Source organism: Bombus pyrosoma, linkage group LG14 (genome assembly GCF_014825855.1).
Source record: "Bombus pyrosoma isolate SC7728 linkage group LG14, ASM1482585v1, whole genome shotgun sequence".
NCBI classification, from domain to species: Eukaryota; Metazoa; Arthropoda; class Insecta; order Hymenoptera; family Apidae; genus Bombus; species Bombus pyrosoma.
In genome coordinates, this window is record NC_057783.1 from 3,019,868 (window position 1) to 3,032,622 (window position 12,755).

Consider the following 12,755-nt stretch of genomic DNA (forward strand, 5'->3'; position numbering starts at 1 on the left):
CGTTTCGGTGACGCTGATCACGTTCCCCACGACTTTCAGTCCTGTGAGCAATCCGTCTGTCCTTGCACCCTGCTAGCAAAAACCGGACCATTCTCGTTCCTCGCCTTCTCTCTTCGCTGATTCCTTCGTCTCGTTCGTTTATACCGCCGAGAAAGGAGCGGCTCCGTCATTTCTTCCCTCGGCCACGTCCACTTTGCTTTGCCAGGCCAGCTCGTTTCCCTTTCGTGCACCGCCGACCAAGTGAAATTGATTATTTATTAGTTTTCTCGATACTCTCTCGGTTGATTCACGTTTCATTCAAAGGCTCTCGCTGAAGCATATTTGAAGATTCACACTCGCTGACGAAAGTGCTCGAGCGTTTCTTACGGTAGGAAGGGTCTTGTTAGGGCAGTTATGATATTAGTTTCAAAATTGGAAAAAGTTAAACCATTTTATCGATTGTTTCCATCGCTTTCTTTAAATTTTACACAGACTTTTGGCCGGAATATGGGCGTAAGTCTCCATTGGCGAAGTTGCCAGTTTCTGACATCGTATCGATCCATAAAGGATGGGATTATTTCTAAGTGAATTTTTTAAACTTCAGACTCCTTCGTTCCTCTTTTGTTTGATCCTTGGGCTACAGGAGGCCGCTAAGCAAACATGTAATCGCAGCTACAACGCCCACAGATAATTGTCCCTGTTCTCGAAGAACGATCATCATGGTCGTTTGATTACACTTATTGTCCGTCGTTGTAGCAGGAAGCTTTGATTGCGAATTACTCTCATTAGCGGCGATTATCGTTTGCATTAATGGTAATGATCCGGCAGCCAGCATGCATGAATGCGCCAAAAGGAGTTAATCGACGTGGAAAATTAAATGGCTACTAGTAGTGACGGATTATAAAGGATAAAGGAAAGGTCTGGAATAAAAGGAACAGCCTACACAGCCTTACGAAAGGATTTGAACACTCGCAGCTACCCTTCATGATCATATTATGTGTGTTATATATATATTTTGAAATTTCATCAGCATTGTTATAAGATTCGACTGTTATGATTATATTGGTGCAATTTTAAACAAGTCTGCAAATATATATAAAAATTGCAAGATACCAGTCGATTTTGTTTCGTAAATTGCATATGCTTGTTTGGATTGGTTTCAAACCTGATCGATAGAATCACGATGATGTTTCATTCCAGAGTTAGTGAAATGTTAAAATCTTTTGCATAATAGACATAACATATTCACAAAAATTTTCTGTGCCAAGTGTCTAAATACTTTCGTGCTCCGCTGTACATATAAAATATTTATGAAATATTTTTACTTCACCAGTCTCGTTGCTTTTCAAACTCATCTTGGAACATTAACAAGGAGAATTTATTACGAGGTTATTACGAAGATTTGATCGTGGAAGAAAATATTCTGGAAGAATGACGTATATTGTGGTTTACACCGCCGAGGAGATACCTCGTGCTTCCGAGCCGCATTGTAAATCAAGAACCACGACCTTGACAGGATCTTCCAAGCAACTCGGAGTCGTGATTGTCGTTGTCGACGCGGTATCATTATCGTCATTAACGTATTAACACACCTTGAATTAATTGTCCTCTCCTCGTCCTATCTTCTCCTTGCTGCTGGATTATTAAACCGTTAACAAAGTGTAATAAAAATGCATGGATATCACGACAACAGAACGGATTAAGTTACTTGAAAAAAAAAGAGGATGATCGTATCTTGTGGAGAGCATTAAACTTAATCGAGGGATCCAATTAATTCTCATAATCATAGGTAACGAATATCTATGATAACATCTGGACTATATTTTATAAAATGTGCCAGTTTCCATAAACCTGAATTGGTAATCGAAGAAGTTATCTCGGATTCCTAAAGCAGTCGATTAAAATGTTAATGGATTTTAATAATGGAAGAATACTTTCTATTTATTGAAAGGGAAATGAGTATTTAGTGGTGTAATTGTATACGAATATCGTGTATTTATTTTATACGATAAGTTAATGATGGAATCATCAGGAAGCATTCCTTTCCAACATTCCTCAAGATCAGTTTCTAGATCATTTCCCTTGCCTCGAACGCAGAAACAAAGCGAAAGAAACAGGGAACACAAGATTCCTTTCAAAGATCGATTTCTAGATCCATTAATGCAGATCTCGAAGATACAGTATCAGAAACAAAAAAATACGCTAATTCTTTCACATCACATCCAAACGAATATTTTCAAAGATTCCTAAAGATCAGTTCCAAATCATCCAACCTACTTTGAACCAGAAAGCAAAGCGATCGAAACATAAAACACAAGAATCCTTTCAGAGATCAATTTCTGGATCCTCTAACTCGCATGGAACTCAACATAGAGTGGCAGAAACAGAAAATACGGAAATTCTTTCAAAGACCAGTTGCCAAATCATCTAACTTAGGTTTTACGCTGAAAACCGAAGCAACAAAGGCTTGATATGCACGAATCCTTTCAACGACATCAAAAAACACACTTGGACTGCCATATCCGCCTTTCCCCGCGAAGTTGAGCACTTTCTGTGCCACGGAGAGAGGCGAACGTGTACGGTGCGGAGGCTGGGCGAAAATTCTCAAGGTACACCGTGTATATCGAGCAGGCAACGACCTTCGACGAAGCTCGGCGTCCGACCTCAGCAAGGATACTCGCAATCTGCAGTGCATCGGCCCGAGCCTCGTCAGATCGCTGACTTTACGTTTCACACCTACCTAGCAACGAAGGGGTATCGCATTTATGGCCAGAACAGAACCGATCCTGGACCCCTTCGTGTACTCTATTTACAGTCATGACCATGATTTCTTCGCGGTATTCATGTACACCACACCCTAAAGCCAGCCTCACCGTGTGTTGTCACACGATCCTTAGCTGGATCTAACTCAGTCGGATGAAAGTAAAAAGACTCGGATAGATCGTTTTTTAGTATTGTATTTCTTCTCCTGGTGGAGACCACCCTGGTGAACGCGATGCATTTTTACGATTTCGTATTCCCTCACGTACATTTTTCTATGATTCACCTCGACCGCGATCTTCTGTTCGTATTATCTGCATGGGAAATTCCTGATGCTCGGTTACCTTTAATTCAGTGTTCTTCGCCTGTGTTTCTTTTTTTACGGCTTGTAGATGCGGTTTCTTAGATGTAAATAGACTCTTCGAAGTCTCAGTTCGTTGGTTCTTGGCAAGTATAATGTCGATTATAACTATGGAAGGATATATACCTTTTATATTTATTATATATACATATACAGCGGAAAATTTTGAAGATCAATGCAGTCGTTCAATGGTGTAACACCATGTAAGCTTAGATCCCTATTATCATAAATTGTGAGGCTTATTATCGAAGGTCAATGCTTATGCAACGTATCTATAGTCGAGTAGTTACATCTACGTGCTTATTGCGTGAATGAGCTCATAACGATCTTCAATTAATCCCGATCCTCGTTACGTAACTGCTTACCGCTATTGATCTTCGTCTCTATTAGTAGTTTTATCGAAGATTTCTTCCTTCATAAATTTCTTTTATAGTTATCCTTGCCTGAAGGCTATTCAAAAAATCCTTGAATCTTAAAATTCAGTCTCGAAGTTTGAATAATAAAACTTGTCATATATTACGAGATACTATGAGATATTATGAGATTAATCTTTAACGGAATAACGAAAGAATGAGAAAATATTCCATAATAATTCATGCATCAATGAAGATCCATCAAAGGAAGATATCAAAAGGAGAAAATCATTCGAATAATCCTGTGACGAAGCGGATAAAATAAGCAACAAAATAGCCCGCAGAAATGAAGTAATATACACGCGCTCTCGAAGAGTACGAATTTATATTCTCATAGAAAAAGCAATGGTCATCGAGTTATTGACGCAAGTACACGATATATTATTATTTCACTGTATATCACATCACTGACAACGAGTCAAATAGTCTGTTTTCATATGCGGATCGCTTAAAAATTGTTCGTAATCGAATTTAGCGTATTACTTAACTCGGGCAAATTACTTAGCTCGACTCAAATATTCTTCTGATTCAAATAACCCTATTTTGTTCTATGTGCGTAAGAAATTACCGATTCTTTCGTGAATAGTCAAACAGATGCAGGTACAAGGATAATATTTACTCTGGACGTAAAGCGTGAAGAGTTAAGAGTAGAATACGGGCATTCTCTCGCGAAAGGATCACGGAAGAGCCATCAATTAGTGGCCGACGAAAGAAGTCTGTCGAAAGAACCTAACATATATGACTCGGTGTGGCCTTTAGTCTCCTCATAATTCGTTTCAGGCGGTTGGCGAACATCCTGGAGGAGGATGTTGAAGTTTTCGAGGTCGCCGATGTGAGGAGCCCACCTACACGAACGAGTCTCCTGCCAGGCTAGAGGAATCGCACGTTTATACACGAGCACGTACGAGCGAGAAGAGAAGGGTCTGCTTGCGTGTGCATGCCTTTATACCGCGAAGATAGGGACGGAAGAAGGATACTGGAGGGCTGCAGATGGATGAAAACGAAAAGCAAAAGGAACGAAACAAAGGAGAAGCCGAGAGGATCTTTGGAACGAACGTGGTCACGGACTGCCGATGCCTTTGCACAAACACCCATGATGGACGTGTAACGTGTGCTGTACACGAGAATTGATGCTAATAGTCGGGGTCAGAGATTATTTTGCACTAGTCTCGTGCTATTATTTCGGCATCGTTTTACTTATTCCGCAATCTCCACGATATCCGATACTTTGATTGGCGACAGGTTGAAAGGAATTTTGCTACTCGTGGAAGGGTCAGAGAATTCATTATCATCTTAGAGAAACTTCAACTATAATATGGTTATTTCTTCCACGTTTTATGGACTCCAATGGCAACTATTTCATGGTAATAGGAAATGAGATTAGATTTGCCCTCATTTTCGCATCGTTTTACATATTGCTGAATCTCGAAGACATTCGGTATTTTTGATAGGTGACAGGTTGTAAATGGAATGATTGAAATTTTGCTACTCATCGAAAAGCTGGGAATAATTTGTTAATTTTATTATTCGAGAAATTTCAACTATTGGCTTGTTGAATCTCGAGAATATTCAATACTTTGATGAATGACAAACAGGTTCAAGAGGAATTCTGCTATTCATGGGAAGCTTCGTTCGAAACCGCTACGAGATTTCTTCGCTTCAGGGAAATTCGCGTTATGGATAAGAACTCCTCGTCTAGATTTTCCGTACTTCGGGTAACATCGGAAGTTAACTATTTTACGGCAACAGGAAGCCTAGTTAGATCTGTCTTCTTTGCTGGCAACACCCACTTTGACCATCGTAAAACACGCAGAGCCGTGGTATCGTGAATCCAAACGCATGGATCGACCCAAAGTCGGAATTTATTATAAAGTACCGTTGCACCGATCATACATCGTTCCGCTTCTAGCATAGAAGATGAAGCATTGTTCTCTCGTTACGTGCTCTAACGGTTCAAAAATTCTTCAAAACTATCCTCCTAGTATACCGTTGGTTTATCGCGAGACAAGGCCTCGGCCAAGTGACGAGGCAACAGGAATGACAAGAGTTGAGTTCCATCGTCGCGATGCTGGATGAGAAGTTATCAGACCGCAAGGCATCCACGGCATTCCCTTCTTGCACAGTCACGTGTATCTATCGGATATTGCATCGATTTCCTCGATGATCTTTCTGTTCACTCAACTACAATCCCTTTTCTTCATGTAACTCCATAAGTTCCCTACAATTTGCCCTGACGGACACTTGGGAAATTGTGTTTTAGTTAAGGATAACGCGAGAAAGGATGCTGCTACTTTCATTCGAGTAGCATAACCACTTACAGAATTTCGCTTTCCTAACTGTGACATATATTAATAAATTGTTCCTGACTGCCCAAATTATTGCTAGATAGATACATTTATAAGCGATCACGTATTGACTCATGAAAGTATCTGAATATTTTTTAATAACATACAGAACAACGATATAAAGAAAATAAAAGTATATAAAATATATAAAAAATAATACTTTCAGATTGGTTTCACATTTTACCAACATAGCCATAGGAGTCGAGCTCATTATAGTACTATTGAAATTTCAAAATGTTTTATATCATCTACAATGCACATATGTCGAAGATTTTTGGTTCTAATTCGATGGTCAGAGACTATACGACGAAGATCATCCCATTTGGAAAGAAACAATCGAGAAACGAATTTTTCGATTGAATTATTTGCATTTAGAAATCCAATTCTATCTCGATTGGAATTTTAAATGATAATTTCCATAGAAAACGTGACGATCGGGGAGAAAGATTAATGGAATTGTTGTTAGCTGCACGAAGTCAAAGTTTAAGCGAATCATTAAACGTCTATTTCCGCGTGATCGACCACCCAACGCGAGAATCTGAAACCGAGCATGCTAAAAGACGTTTTGCGTGTGAAACCGCGGAGGTGTTTCGAAGACACGCATATCTGATATTCTCAGATTGCTTCCTGGGTTATTATCCTTTAAGAAATCACGGAATCAGTATGATTTAGTTCATTCATATGCAGGCTCGATAAAATGCTGTTTGGTATTTTAAATTCGCAGCAACGAACACGTTTCTCGTACGGGAAGTTGCTCAGATGTTAAATTATCGTAATATCAATCTTTGTGATAGGCTGATATACCCATACACTGATACTAATTATTATTATAATTTTAAGACACTGTCTATCACAAGTATAATAAAATAACTCAACGTTTTTCAATTCTTTTATTCTTCTTTTACGGCGGATTTTCAGTCATCTTTCGGCTACTATGAAATTTTTCAAACAAATGACATTCGTCCCAGCTATTAGAAGATAGAACGCTACTTTCTTCCAACCTTCTATTTTTTTTTCAAACTAATTTCGAGTCTGGATAAACTCCCTCGTCAGTCTCGAGGCTATTCGTCCAGGAAACTTTAAAATTTTTAAAAGGTTTCGATCTTCTCAGGCTTTGTGGCTAATAACAGGTTTCACTATATAATTTGAAAGAAGTATAACGCAAGGAATTTTTGATCACGTGAAACGTTGTAACCGAGGATTATCATCATTATCTTGTCCGTCATGGTTGGTACAATCCCGATAAGAAAATTCGTTATCGGAGCTATGGGAAGGCATAGCATGTTTATTACACCGAGAGGTTCAGGATGCGTATACCTCTTGGCCCCTGGCACGAAAGGGCCGCCAGTAGCCAGGGGTTTTATGCAAACGAACTATCAGCTGATTCATCACCACCGCCTCTTAATTATTACTATTAACGTTCCTATGACTTTCTCACCTGCGGTAGTTTCAATACCTCCCTAGCAATATTTATCGCGTACTATACCTGCAATTAGAATAATTTTATAGCAGCCAGGTTGATAGGTGCCGTACCGAGAGAAAATACAAAGAGGAAGGTTGCAAGTATTCATGGTCGTGAAGATTACAGTAAAAAAGATAAAATTTATGTAAGAAGCCAGTGGCGGTTTGAAGATTAACAATTGGCCTTTTCCCCTTTAATCTATGCGCTGTACTGTGTTGCAACCGATGCATATTAATGACGCGTATAAAACACGAATGTTCTTCCGCGGTTTCCGTTATCCATTTGATTCTCTGCCAAGTTGGCAAATTTCTTTCGCTGGGATTAAACGAACTCGCCGAGTAAAGCGGCTGCTTTATAAATATTGGAACATGCTCGTAAGAAAAAGGTAATAAGTATTCTTAAATTATCGGAGAAGAGGTTGGACCGATCGAAATGTCGGATTCATACAAAACGACGATTAAAAGCATATGATAAAAGATGGTGGAAATTGCTTGCAAAGATTGAAAAAGAACAATGAGTTCGTAGTATTGTGATCGAAATTTTATTAAAAGAAGTTTGCACTACATTAGGTGGAAAACTGCAGTTAAAATTTGAATCTGTACCTGAATTTCATTTACAGAATCATTTCGAAAACTATCAATGTAATAAGAGAATTCTAATAATATAAATTAATATCGAGTTTGGTAGAAACGAGTCATCGATAGACGTGGCGAATGTGAAAACTTTGGTTTTACATAATTCATGAGATTACTGTAACATTAAATATATAAGTTTTACATAGCCAAAAATTTCAAATGGGATAATAATTCTTGAATTAATCGTTTTAATCGTTCCTGATGATCATTCGTGTGAATTTCATTTTCTGCAAGTGTTGTCTGCTTACTTGTGAATGGGGATATGCGCTTTTTCGAGGGTGTCAAGAGCTTCGCGTAAAGTCAGCAGCAACACGGCGAGATTGCATGCCAGGAGAATGCACGCGAGCATGCACACGTAAACACCGGAGCGTGATTCTTGTCAGAGATTTATATTCACCCACAACGGCGGATATTAATTCCGTCCCTAACCCACGGGAGATTCTTATTAGCCGGAATTTACGTAACATCCACGAGAAGTTGTTATTTCCGTGGCTCGTTCGTTCGATTAGCCACCAGGAAGCTGTTCAGTATCCTTGGAATGCACGTGGGTGTGACTGATGCACGCGAATTTTAACCCGCGAAGGTTGTGCTTGATTCGACAGATAAAAGCGAAATATTTTTGTACAAATTCTTAACTAAGCACATCGAAGTGCTTGTCGACGGAGAGTAATTGTTACTGAATACATATTACAGTAGAGAAATGTTAAGCTATGTACGATAGTGATTTCCTAATGGCAATGAATGATAGTTTTAGGAAGTATTTCCACATTGTACTATACGGAAACGAGTTTTTAAATATTTCCTTCATAGTACTAGTACTACTTGTTTGTAGTTTCTTCCTGCCTGCGAATTTTTTAGAAATATTTCAATAAATAATGTTCTGGATTAAAAAATATTACACCTATACATCTATAATACACTCAAAAGATGTAATCATGTGGTAACCATACCAAAAATCTGCTCGGATGTATCAGGACACTTGTTATCTATTTGCTTGAAAACTGAAAGACGTCAAGTTACAAATACTTAAATCTTTTTTAAATAATTCTTCCTTAAAATATTTATGTCGATACATCTCATAACACGTATCAAACGCGCATTAATCATACCACTTTCATCTTGATAACAATCGAGTGTTCCTTTTTCAAGCGCCCTCTCCGGTGTTGGGAAAGCAATCGCAAGTGGCCAGGATAGATCGATAAAATGGGAATTATCTGGAGATTCATCTGCGGACGTATGCAAATGGTCGAGTAGCGCATCCTCTGTGGGATTCGCCCTGCCCGTGGGCTACTTTGTCTACTTATTACGATATATCTAGCAGGCTGGAGCATTTCTCGGGTTCGACGTCCGGTCAGTTCAGGCTGCGACTGCAGCTGCAGCTGCACCGGCGTCTACGACTCCACCGCGTCTTACGCCACGCGCTACGAACTGTAATCCTTGTAAACACGATCTTCGTTGCTCTCCAGCTGACTGGATTCCCTTGACTGTGTTCGTTCAACGCTCACGAACATTTCCTGTTCACTCTTCTCTCTTTGCTAGCTTCCTTGGACTATGCTGATTTTTGATCATTCGAATCAGACAACATCCTCCGATCGTGATCTTTGATTTATTGCTTGAGTAACTACGTCTTTTTCTCGATTAATCGCTAAGTGTCTTGTATCCTCTTTTTTATATTTCTTTTGCGAGGAAACCCATCATCTTCTTCGATTTGAGAAGATTTATCGTTAGTGACGTGTAGTGATCATTAAACGCCTTGTCTTTCACTCTTTCATCAACGTCTTTTGCCTTTCAAATTGATAAACTCCGTATTGAAAAGTACAAAAAACGATGATGTTCATGAACAGCCATCATCGATATAATTGATATTTGACAAACACTTTTGTAATCTCTGTCAAACATGTATTTGCACTAAATATCTTCTAACTTCTGCGTACATTTTCGGACCTTTCTCAAACTGCACCAATGTATTCATTCTAATGAAATTTTGTGTCAGAAAAGGTATCTACAAATATTCGAATACTTTCGTGAGTTTGTATACATCTCACTCAAAAGATCTCTCAACTTTTTAAACTGGTACCAAGTCTCGAATTTGTTCTAGCGTTAATAATTTCTTGAAGAAAGATGAATAGAAGCTGAATAGAAAAAAATGTTTGATCGAGAGGGTTGATATGTGGGAATGCGTCCATCTATCAAGTCAATGGAACTACAGTTGCAGTTCTGTCAGATGTGTGGCGGCACTCGACAACACAAATACCGCCACTCGACATTAACTAGTAACGGACGACGGCAGTGCAGTGGTTAGCGCCTTAGGTTACGAACGTTCGGGACCCGGGTTCGAATCCCGGCGACCGAAGTCCGATTTTTCTTCCACGATTCTTAAATAGGAAGAAAATACAGCAGTACCCCCACATCAGCGACATCTACAGCCAGCAACAACTAATATCACGGACAACGTACATATACATACGCCTTATGATGGTTACCTGCTGCTATAAATAATTCTGACGCGGTTTACGCGTTACTTGCCAAACCAATAAAATAAAATGTATGTAACATACATAAAGAGATACGGAGATGCGTAAAGATTCGTCGTAATGCGTCGAGTATACTCGTCGAGCATTTGCTAGACGAGAGGGAATATCTATTTAGGAAGCAATTTATTATCATGCATATGGCAAAGCTCATGAAAATACGAAATTTTTGGGTTGGCAAATACGTCAGTGCAGGCCGTTCGAGCTAAGGAAATGCGGATTTTGTTAATACCTACACTAATTCACTTTCTTCAATTGCCAAACCAGTAAAACATATGTCGGAAATGAAAGAACATCGGGGCCTTTCTTGTGAATTGTTTGGGTAAAAGCCCCCCAATACCCTAGGCCAGACTTTTATTATAGCTACACATAGGTAATAAAACTAAGAAATAGTTGTAATGTTCTAATCCGATTATGGGTGCTCAAGATTTATGATGATGTTCTTGGGCTCGAAGTGACATAATGAGATACCGAACGTAGCCATGGTCACGGGTGGCACATGTAATAACAGAGGTATGGAATAATTATGCAGCTCTCCTTAAAAACAAAGATTGACCCGAGAGGTGGGGAGAGGACTATATAAGGGCAGTTCCATTTGTACTGGGAGTTAGCTAGTTATTGAAAGAAGTACGACTTGTATGTTGAGTCACACCAGGATCCATGTATCACATCGGATTCGTCTTCCCGTGGCCGTGGATTCGTATCGAGCCTAAATTCATTGTCATCGACATCTCCTTTGTCCGATTGCCGTCATTACCTGTAACTTCTTGTAATCCTCACCTCGGTACCAATAACGATCAGCTAGAATACATAACCACGATGGTCAATTCGAGTGAAGATTCGTCGAACGCCCAAAATTCCAACGTTAACCCGACACATATGTAAAATACATAAAGACGTACGAAGATACATAAAGATTCGTTATCGAGTCTATAGCCGATGATGTCATGCTGCGTATTCATGTTGGACGATGAAGGGAGCACGTAGGATGCGTGATAAAATTCCTTTTGTCAATATTTGCTATTCATCCCGAGTGTGGATCTTTGTTGCATTAGAAACAGTCATTCATAGACGCCATGTGAAAAAGATGGATGTTTACCATACAGTTTCGAGAGACGAATGCCGCTTACACGACAAGAATTTTTGTATTCCCCACGCGTACAAATTATGCGATTATTTCGTTTGTAATTGCTTATTTTTGGTTGTATTTTATCGATAATTCCATCTCTTAACAGATCTCATACAATTATGGACTTATCATGAAAAAAATAATTTCTTCCGCGATAAGCATCTGGCAATACTCGTTTCTTTAAACCTGAAATAATGATAAGGTTAGGAGGAATCTTTGCACCGGAAACGGAGTTGATCTCTAGGATGGAAACTGGTGCATCGATATCACGATCCGTTTCTTTAGCCCCAATAATTGTAGTTTTCTTTTCTCATTGCATCCGAGGGAAATTCCACGTGTTACGAGTAAATGAGGGGCTTAAAGGAAAGATGGTAGTACAAGTAACAGAACTTGTAATTTAAATCCTTTCTTATAGATGTGTATACATAGATAGATAGATATTATAGATAGCCATAAAAGCTTGGAAATTCAAAACAAAATCTTGAGGATAATTACATGTCGTTTCTCGTATTTATCTTGAAGAAGAAAAATGATCTCGTACCATTTTTCTACTGAGTAAATCAATTGCTAGATACAATAGAGATTAAATGTTGAAGGAAACAACGTAGATTTGAAATGGCGAAAAATTCAATTGGAAGGAAGCTAAACGAAATTAATCGATCACGTCGAGTTGCGTAGCTCGAACGGCAATTTCCAAAAGTGTGTCAATGAAATTCGGAGTGTGTCTGTGGAACGCGTAACAATGCAGAGTAACATAATGCGCTGCGTACGTGACACCTGCAATGACATAAAAGCGTGTTGGAAAACACGGCCAGATCATCCGTGTGGTTCTTTATCGTCTCTTACGTAACGCGTACTAGCCTTTGCTCCTGTGACGTAGGCTATCTCGTTTAATAAATCTATTTCGCTTGACAGATTAACTTGCAAAATATTTTATCATATTGTAGTATCGTAGACAAATGGCTTAAAAAATATCGAGTGAACCATAAACAATATCACGAGGAAACCTAAGCGTCCTTAGGTAAAAAGGGTCTAGAAACTTCAATGAGCCGAGCGGCCCATCAATGTGTTGTCGATCCTTCAATCGAGTAGTTAGATGGGGAAAAATTAACAGTCGTTACCTGGAGCCGTTACCTGAAG

At 39.1% G+C, this 12,755-nt stretch overlaps 1 protein-coding gene across 2 annotated transcripts in view; it reads right to left on the bottom strand.

Annotated features, from left to right (window-relative positions):
* LOC122574574 (cuticlin-3) overlaps positions 1-12,755 on the bottom strand; it is a 69,073-nt gene that overhangs the window by 6,822 nt on the left and 49,496 nt on the right. The gene's annotated exons all lie outside the window — the stretch shown is intronic.